At 33.1% G+C, this 10,670-nt stretch overlaps 2 long non-coding RNA genes across 3 annotated transcripts; one reads left to right on the top strand and one right to left on the bottom strand.

Moving 5' to 3' along the window:
• Positions 1–1,053: 1,053 nt before the first annotated feature.
• LOC127837857 (uncharacterized) lies at positions 1,054–3,555 on the top strand. Of its 2 annotated transcripts, XR_008029502.1 has the most exons (5): positions 1,054–1,274; positions 1,441–1,642; positions 1,817–1,893; positions 2,464–2,555; positions 2,962–3,555. It is a non-coding gene; the product is annotated as an uncharacterized LOC127837857 (long non-coding RNA). The 2 variants fall into 2 exon arrangements; XR_008029501.1 differs by having other exon boundaries at positions 2,464–3,555.
• On the bottom strand, positions 2,989–5,542 carry LOC127837858 (uncharacterized). Its single transcript, XR_008029503.1, has 3 exons — positions 5,216–5,542; positions 4,769–4,854; positions 2,989–4,048 (listed from the first exon to the last, which is right to left on the bottom strand). It is a non-coding gene; the product is annotated as an uncharacterized LOC127837858 (long non-coding RNA).
• Between the last annotated feature and the right edge of the window lie 5,128 nt (positions 5,543–10,670).

The following is a 10,670-nucleotide window of genomic DNA, read 5'->3' as shown; positions in this document are numbered from 1 at the left end:
TTCAAGGGGGGTATGTCTAAACGATATTACAGTACTGTACGATTAAATACCAGTTTACTACCAGTACAAATAAGCGGAACCACATTAATGGTATTTTACTAATTTTATTATTTTGGATGTTGAATGCTGTAAACAGTGGTCGGAGTCTTGGTCGCAAGAAATACACACCATATCCCTTTTAAGGGGTCATTTTTTTATTGTAGATTTGAACTTCTCTTTTTTTAATTCTTCGGACAATGTGTAGTCAGCTGCGTACCATGACAACAGGCAACTACGAGCCTGAAAGTTAAACGTTATTCTAACCACACTCGAAACGAATAAAGAACAGATTCCAGTTCATTGGACGCGTAAGTTGATTAATGAAGATATCATAACAGCTGTCAAACGGTCGTAAAAATTATTGGTGCATCATGATGAAAATATTGCATATTCAAGCTTTCGTCAAAGATATTTTATCAAAATCATTATAATAAATTTATCATCGATGATAGTTATTTGAAACAAATGTCTATTATATATTTCTATAACAAGGTATTATTTATAGAGTTGTAATAGATGAATGTTATGGGTAGGTCCGTTTCTCAAAAATTAGGAATTGACTGCGTTTTTAACTTCGAAGACATCGCCCTAAAATGCATTTCAGACGCATTCAGGTAATGTGCAGATTGGGAGGGCCGTTCGCGCTGTAAGCGAGTACATGTGTACATTACATTACAATAACAATCAATGCATTTACTAGTGTTTACCGTTATGAAGAAGATGATTTTTGTAAGTTCCTACTATATACATTTTAGAAAAACACAAGTTTTATCAGTATTGGTCCAGAGGTTTAAGAGGATTTATTGTTGAAGTAAAAATGTTCGCACACGCGCACAACAGTTGACGATAGACGACAAGTATTGTTTGTTTTTTTGCAAATTAGCAAGCTGGTACCATCTATATTCCAAACACCCAAACCAAGCTGATAAATCAGGCATTTCAATTCGTCTTTGAAAAAACATTAATACAACCAATGAACTCAGTTTTGAGTGATAAATGTTTTTAACAGCTAACTGTGATTGTAAAAGCAACTTTGCACATCCCACCTCTTATCTGCACATGAACATGTACTTTTAATAGCGAGCTCGCTGAGCCGCCGTAGGCGGCTCGACAGCTCGCATTACGTTAACACGTGTATTGGACTGTAGATCTACACAGGTTGTTGTTTTGAAAAGTTTGGTATCTTCGCGCGCAACCGAACCTGATATCCGAAACCGGAACTGGAAATTTTGGAAGTAAATAACCAGCGTCTCCTGATTGATCATAATGATAAAATAGAAAAAAAGATCAAATTTACGGCTTTTAAATATTTTAAAATTCTTCTCTCTATTTATTATTATTGTTACTATATTTCGAATAAAGCATCAGCATTCTTCGTGTAAAACATTTGTCTTCATTCAGGGACTTCCCCGTTCGATGACGTCATCACAAAATGTATCCAAGTAACGAATGACGTCACCGTTTTGTGTGTACATAGCAAGTGTCAACACCGACCGCTACTCGCACTTTTTATTAAAAATGATGACAAAACAAGTAAGTGCTATTATTTATTGGACGATTGCCATTGAGGAACAAACACGCGATTGGTTCGGCATGTACTCAGGTACCAAACTTTTTCAAACAACAATCTGTACAGTCAAATACTCGATTTCATAATCATTTCACATAGTGTTTTTCTTTCACTGTCTAAGCCATGCATTACATTTAAATTTAAAGGTGGTAAATCACATTTGAGTATCATTTCAACATGACCAAACTTTATTATCTGATATTGTAGATATCCAAGGTGCCTGAACCACGTGACTTTTTCGGCTATGTGTGGGACAATCGGATGTAAACAAAACGTCGCTTCAGGTAACCTTTTTGATAATTTCATCATTATTTCAAAACCATTTTTAAAAAAACAAAGACGAGTGCCCGGTCATTGTCAAAAGACACAAAACTTTGGTAAGTTTGCGCTCAATTAATTAAGTAATTTTTCCAAAAAGTGCAACCGCGTGCTTGAAAACACACGAAGTGAAATGCTATGTTTGGTATATTTTTTATTCGATCAACAAAAACGTAGATTACAATATTGTCGAGGGTTTAAAAAATAGGGCGGACATTGTAATTCTTCATAGAGAAGCTACATACATTGTATATTTGCGCAAATACATCTGATTCGGAGTGTGTGTATGAAAATGTAATGATGCTATGTGTGGGACAAATTTTTTAAATGCTTTGTGTGGTATACAAACTAAACTAGAGAATCGAAAGATTGACATTAACGTCAATTACATTTAAAGTCTGTCTGAATAACAAAAGTTGGTCAATAAACATTGTTGTTAGTGTTTTGCGCGCCTTAAATATGATAATCCTACGTTCATGTAACTATAAATTATCATGATTGTCGATAACTTATATTCATATTTTGTTTACTTTTAGAATGCCTTTGTTTGCGAACAGTGTGGCAGAGAGGTCAAAACACGGTCGGGGATCTCCTAACACAAAGCCACCCACGCACGGACAGGAAAAAAGTTCCGTTGGGCAAACTTTTTCTTGTTTGTTTCTATAAAATATATTGTTACAAAATGTTGAATTTTCAGTGAATTGTTACTGCCGACTAATGCACTTGTTTAATACACAAAATCGTAAGGATTGTTTGTGCAAGATGTCATGTGAATATTATTGCAACAAAACTACAAAAAGTGTTAGTTGTGTGTTTTTTAGCAGGAATGTGTAGGCATTTTTGACTGTAACGAATTTAATAAATAAGCATAAAGAGATCATAAGCATTTTTAAACAAATAGACACTAGGATCAATGACATTTTTTTCTGGAAAATCATGTATTTGTATGTAAATCCTATTGAGCTATCTAATATATCACACATGCTATTTTTTAAGTTTAACAGTTTATATCAGTTGTATTTTGTTCTTTTCAGGGAGATTAAAGTATTTTTGGAAGCACCTTCAAGAGACGTACTGATATCTTGATCAATGAAAAGTTGTCATATACAAACATGTATAGTAAATGTTCCAAAGTTTAAATGACTGTTTGATTTATTACCAGATGGTGCAAGTATTGCAGGGAAAGAAAACAATCAAAGTAAACATTACATAAAAATTTGACATTTCAACAAATTGAACAACATTATATGATTTAATGTTAATTACTTGGTGCAGTGGTAACAAGATCTTGCAGCGCCCTTTCATGACCGGGGCGAATGGGTATTTTCATTAAACATCTCAAACTATTGTCAGTTATTCAGCTTTCATTTGAATTTGAGTAAATTAAGTATTGATGCAATTCAATATGTTTGTTGGCATAATGACCCCCACAAGTCAAGACGTTTTGGCGATGATCATTTGTTATGACTTAATTGAAGCATTCATATGTTTGAATAGCAAGATTTGCAAATTCATAAATTGACTGATTACAATTTCTTTGTGAATACTAATGTACTTCTTTATGTATTTGGCGCTTTAATTTCTATTGTTACATGTGCATGCTAGTTATAAAGTAATGGTATTATTAATGACGTGTTTATTTTGATATACTGAAGATATTCATGGAGATTATATTGGAATAGACCACAAACAAGCATTATTGGATTCGAAGATGTTCAAATGGAGATGATATTGGAATAGACCACAAACACGCATCATTGGATTTAAATTATTTGTTATGAAACACCTGTTTTATTAACACACATTATCAGATTTTATATTCATCTAATCAATTTTAGTAATAACATAGATACAAAACCGATAAATATACACACATATCAATACACACACTTTGTTTTGCTTATGCAAAAATACATGTTAAATGGTATGTTTGCGTAGTTAGTTGAAATAGCTTTCCATAAACATCACAGAATGAAGCGGGGTCCCTGTCTCTGTCACCGTGGTTTTGATTTTTAACTTGCCACATATCACCTTCCGTGTGGTTTGATGGTGTTCATGTAGTTCTTACACAGCTTCGAACCTTAAAAGCGTTACAGATCTTTCGACTAATCCTTTTCAAGTCTGAAAAACAAAAGAAGTAAAACCCATTTTAAAGCATGTGCTCTTATTTATTTTCTTTGTCATTCATTAAAAAATGGACCAAATTCAATAATCAGGCAGAAATATCAATCATTATATTTATTTAAAGACAATAAATAAAACAAAGAAATATTATATTTCAACATAACATGTATGCTTTAATAAGAATTAAGTTCAGTTAAACATAAATTGGTTAATCATTACACGATTACTTCAGTATTCAATAATGTAACATTTGGTTAATTTGATATATTTTCAGGACAGACTAAAGTTTATGTTCTAGATTCTTACAAAACTGTGTTCAGATTAAATGCAGAATTCTTGTATACCACACATAGCATTTAAAAAATGTATCCAACACATAGCAGTATAACATTTATATACACACACTCCGAATAAGATGTATTTGCGCAAACATACAATGTAAGTAGCTTCTCTATGAAGAATTACAATGTCCGCCCTATTTTTAAACCCTCGACAATATTATTATCAATGTTTTTGTTGATTGAACAAAAAATATACCACACATAGCATTTCACATCATGTGTTTTCAAACACGCGGTTGCACTTTTTGGAAAAAAATACTTAATTAATTTTGCGCAAACTTAACAAAGTTGTGCCTTTTTACAATGACCGGGCACTCGTCTTTGTTTTGTTTTTTAAATGGTTTTGAAATAATGAAGAAATTATCAAAAAGGTTACCTGAAGCGACGTTTTGTTTACATCCGATTGTCCCACACATAGCCGAAAAAGTCACGTGGTTCAGGTACCGTGATATCTATTCTCTTCTATTGCAAAAAATACAAGAATTTAGCTTACTTGTTATGCCTCACAAAATGGCATGATTCAAACAAATATTGCTACCTTTGACAATATCTCATAGTGAGGGAGATAGTGCTCTTATTGACATCTGGGCTAACCTTTCTGGTAAAGAACATTCTAAATTAATTATTTGATAATTACTACAAATACTAATAGTGCAATGTTTATAGATACTATAAAATGTGATTGATTCAAGCAATCAAAAGATGTGATCAAATGTGATTAACCATATTTAAAACATAAATTCAAATAAAATATAAATAACTTTGAGGTGGGTGACATGACAGTCGCTACCTTTAGTACAGTGGCTGACTTGACATTCTATACCTTGAGTACGGTGGGTGACGTGATAGTCGCTACCTTGAGTACGGTGGGTGACGTGACAGTCGCTAACTAAAATGACGTTTAAACAGTAGTTAGGAATATACAAATTAATTTAATCCTAGTATTTTGGTACTTAAAAAATATATACTTACAAGTGTAAAATTATCAAAGTGTTATATCAATGGTATTAAATAATATGTTTTGGTGGGTGACATAATTATCGCTGACCTACCTTGCATTTATTCCTCAATTATGGTAATTTGAAATTACTTTGACTTTAAATGCTCACAAAGGAAAATAAAACAAAAATGCTGCCTGGCCCTTGTGAAATCTAAGTACAGTATGCAACATGGTGAAATCATTGCTGATGCCAGTGAAAATTATAATTGAGAAGGTAGCAGCAGTTGGCTGTTCTAAATTTTTACATTGTAGGTTCTAGTTGATTGTTTAGTGTTTTAAGGAGGAAATGCCAAGGACATACATAATAGATTATTATATAGCTCCTTGGTATATACCAATCTTTGTTTGCTGCACAATTTGTTTATCACGGTTTTTCAATAAATAGGAACACCAGGGGTGTACAATTGATTTTTTTAAAATATTTACGCATGCGTTTTTGATATGTTTATTGAGGAGCCATATCCATCACACACGTACATGCGAAGTTTTACATGCATATCTATTATACTTTTTTATATATGATGGTTTGTTTGTGCCCGTGTATATTATTCAACAGAGCCTACTCTAAATGTCTGTTACTTTGTTTTATTGTCAAATATGCAGAATATAAACGACTGTATAATGTACAGAGGATTTTACAATAAAAGTACCTCATTCTGAAGATGCCTATCTGTTTGTAGAGACCGTCAGTGAAGTGTTTCTTTTTTATCTCACGAAAATTTCAATGATCAAATGAAGAAAGAAAAATTGTGTTGTCTCATTTTTTTAAATATGTACTGAACACAAGTTTTGTATTTTGTATAAAACGTGTTGTGTTGATTTCGATATAATGTTAATTACAAAATAATCATATTTATGACTGAGGTGAACCACTAATTACATATGTTTATTCGTTCTGTTTCCTATATAAGTGCACTTCAATAAATTTAAACGACACTATAGAGTAACGGAAATTTAATAAACATTGAAAAATGTATTGTGTGAAGCAAACATTAAACAATAGCCGATACAGAGCTTTCGCGCTAAACATGCAGAAATGGATGATAATGGCATTATCTATACAAAATATTTCTTAAGTGTGACATATATTACTTGTGAAAAATAGTGTTAACTGAGCATTTAGACCACACAAACTGTTCCTTTGCAGATTTACAATATTAACATAATATAATTTAGGCACACACATAAGTGCTAGCATTCTTTATAAACCATTGCAATGAAATAAACACAATGGAAGTATAAATCCCAATCTCCCAACATGCCTGAAACGTTATATATGTTACAAGTCACGGATATTTTATCGTCACGGACATTTCTGCGATCGCATATACCAGAAGGGGTAATCACGTGATAGTCAAGATGACGACGTCCATACCGAGACAATTATTTTTCGCCGTTTTATACCCTTTATTACCTCTGTTTATTTTTTAAATGACGCTCACTTTCCAGCCATATCAGTAAAAGGTGATTAGCGTATATTTCGTATTTAAATTCGCTAAATATCTCGACTTGACTCCCCGCAAATTTTCTTAATGGAGCCCTAATTAGGTCATTCCGCTAAGAAATTTCGCACCGAGTAAAGTCGAAATGTAGAGCGAATATTACTATGAAATAGTAGCCAGTAACTTTCTTCCTAATATGGCTGGAAAATGAGCGGCATAAAAAAATACAAGTAATAAAGGGTATAAAACGACGAAAAATACCTGCCTCGGCATGGACGTCGCCATCTTGTTTGTCACGTGATTACCCCCTCTGATATACTATTCAACTTCTTTGACTTTAGCCCATTATTGTGTGGGTATATTCATTTATACCAGTAAACCGAAAGTTTAATTTATTATAAGCACTATTGCTAAATCTAATACTGTTCATAAAGGTTCTGAATATTCACGCGAGTGTTGTTTTCCAATTGAAACATTCTGTTTGACTTCCCCGTAGCAATTGGTGCTGCAATAGTTTACATTTACATATTTACATATTTGTTTTCGAAGAAAATGCATTGTTTAAAACCAACAGTATCACAGAGGTTACTTATATGTGGATGGTATAATGTAATTAATATGAGAAGGCGACAGTAACGGACATTTAAATTAGATGTTTTGTTAAATCACTTTTGCTAACTATTTGATCTGAAATGCCAAACTACGATTAATTTTTATTTTATATGAATGGGTTTATAATGTATAACAAGGATAGCCCGTGTTTTATATCGTCAATGTGTCGTTATTACCTGGCGACAGGCATTGTTCCTATTTATTGAAAAACCGTGTATAGTTTCATGTGTTACGCAATATTCACCTTCGATATATCTTCTCTTCAGGTATACATAATTATCGAAGTATAGGTCACTTTATGGTTTAGATAATTACTTATTAAAATATTAGAGTTATTTAGTTACAAGGACTGTTCTGTTGCTCTTATCCGCAGTTGGTATTCAAACCATATATATTTTACCAGATTTGTGCAAAATAAGGTGATTTTATCTCAACTATACACAGTCGGCAAATTAATTAGCATCATTTTTACAAACAGAAGCTTTTGTGGGCTTTTCAAACATTAACTCATTTGAGCTTTTGAACTGACAATATACTGTTCTAAATCATAACAAAATATAAATTAAATGTAATTCTTTGTAAAATTTTCTTAAGCAAGGTATCATGCTATTATACAACATTGCAGTTTACCTACATATTTTTTAAAAGGTCAGATAGCTTAATTGGAAGAGGAACCCAGGCCAATATCATATGATCAATATCATCAGATGGCTCATGGATGGATTCGGGTTCGAATGCCGATTTACGAAATCGTAATCCTGTCGTAGCGAATTATTTTTTTCCTATCGAAGTTAACACTTATGAATGACAAACACACAATCCGAAATAGATCTACGTTTATGATTCGTTCGATGCTTTAAAATATTAAAAAAAACAGGGTTAAAACCACCGCGTCAAAATTGTTGTCCCTAAAATACTGAGAGAAACTAGATCTATCTATCTAGATAGTATGTTTTATCTGAGAAATGACGTCACACTAGATACGTCATACATTGCGTAATCAAGTAAATGAAAATTATAAATACGGAAAGCTGGTTCGGTAATATATTTTAAAGAAGACAAAAAGGATGATATATAATATAACGATAACATTCATGATGCGTCCCAATAAATTTCAAAGGTCAAATATTAGAACATGTTAATCGGCGCGTAGGAATACATACTTACGGTTAGATCACGGTCACGTGATGTACTGCAGGATATCAACTAGTTTATCCGACCCTGCTTTATTTGGTCAATGTTTGCAACAGAGGCAGGAAAAATACATATTCTGGGTTATAAACTAACATTCATAACCAATTGGCACAACTTTGTCCCTTCTATCTTTCGTATAGTAGATATAGGAGTTTCGCTGAACATCTTTGAGCCCGGTACAAATTTTAGGGACCATGTCTACTTGGCTTGTGCTAATATATTTTATTTAGAACTTGCGCTCTGTTGGTTTTTCCGCTTTCTGAGCGCCTGCGGGACGTGTAAAAACATTGTAATGTAGACATTAATATTACCGGGATCTGATTAACGTTCACATTAATTTTCAGACATTAAGTATTTCAAAACACACCTTTAAGTTAGGTCAAAGACAAGGGTTGTACACTATGCAGGGAAGTTGAAGACGGTAGTCAGTTGCTCTGGTGAACTACTTTTTGTCACTTAACAATTTTCAAAAGACGTGTATCTGTTTATACATGTTCCTTATTTTGTTTTGTTTTTGGTAGATTTTTTTTATTATTGCTTGTTGTAAATTTTGAATGTTCAGATGTGTTACCTACTTTTTAACCAAGTTTTGAACTACTATTTTTTATGTAACCACTGTTAATATTTTATGCACTTATATGTATATGTAGTTGTATCGTTTTGGATGTTACAGTTTTGATTTGAATAAAACCCTCAAAACAGACAAAAAAATAAAATAAAACATTTTCAAAAGGATTGGACAGAACTTATTATTTTTCCATGATCCTGTCACTGGTATTTATTATGAAATGGAGTCTTACAATACAAATAATGAGGAGGAAATCACAGACCAACCGACAATAAACAAGAAGGCCAAAATGGACATATGTCGCTCACCTGTTGAACATCGCTCTTTTTGGCATCTATATTCAGATTCGACTTCCATTGTGTCTAGGTCAGCGCAAAAGTGTATGTACTTGTATCAAAATGAGCGATTTTGGCTTATTTTCTTTATTAAGTGTCACCAAGAACAGTCACGTGAAGTTTTAAAGAAAATAAATGGCATAGTGTAAGAAGTCGTTTAAAGGCATTTCTATTTTTAGCTCTGATGGCCATCTTGTTCAGTGGTGCAGAACGATTTTAGCCATTTGTTTAAAGGTCATCCAAGAATCATTCCTGTGCAGTTTGGTCAAGATCCAATAATTGGTTAAGAATGAGATGTCATTAAAGTGAAATATCTTTTTTTAGCTCTTGTTGCTTAATTAAGCATTGGAGCGGAACTGCTATTTTAATGAGAAAAGAGGATCATCAACTGATCATTCCTGTAAAGTTTAATCCAAATCCAGTCATTGGTTTAGGATGGAATGTCGATTAAGTGCTCCTGTGACCTACTAGTATAATGCATGTTAACGGAACTAGTTATGTAACTTGGTAGAGTACCATCCGCGGATCATTCCTGTGAAGTTTGGTCAAGAGCCATGCATTGGTTAAATAGGAGATGTCGATTAAGTGGAAAATCATTTGTTTAGCTTATGTGACCTACTTAATCAGCGGAGCGGAACGATTTATATAACTTTTGTAGATGATTATCCACTGATCATTCCTGAAAATTTAATCAAAATCCAGTCAGCAGCTTCAGAGGACATGCTGTTTAAAGCAAATGTTGACGACGGACGGACGACGGACATCAGACCATCCTAAAAGCTCACCTTGAGCACTTCGTGCTCAGGAGAATAAAAAGCATGATTATTCTCTTAACAAAGCGCTGACCGCAGTTTTACTCCAATTTTTTGCATTGCAGCTTTCTGTTTTCATGTAATTTGTCGCTTCTCTCACAAAGACTAGCTAAAATGTAGTACGCATTGCTTGTCTGAAAACATTTCCAGGGAGGCATAATATTTGTTTACACGTGTGAATCCTCTGGTCTGGTCCAAGTTTAAGGTACAGCATGCCAACGGATTTAACCGATTTAAACCACCAATGCTTTCTGTAATATTAATTATGTTATTTTTAACATTAAATTTTTTATTAAGCGTTTAGGATAGACATGT

The sequence above is a fragment of the Dreissena polymorpha genome, chromosome 7 (assembly GCF_020536995.1).
Source record: "Dreissena polymorpha isolate Duluth1 chromosome 7, UMN_Dpol_1.0, whole genome shotgun sequence".
Lineage (NCBI taxonomy): Eukaryota > Metazoa > Mollusca > Bivalvia > Myida > Dreissenidae > Dreissena > Dreissena polymorpha.
The sequence above is the reverse complement of the archived record's forward strand: the minus strand, read 5'-3'. Positions and strand labels throughout refer to the sequence as shown.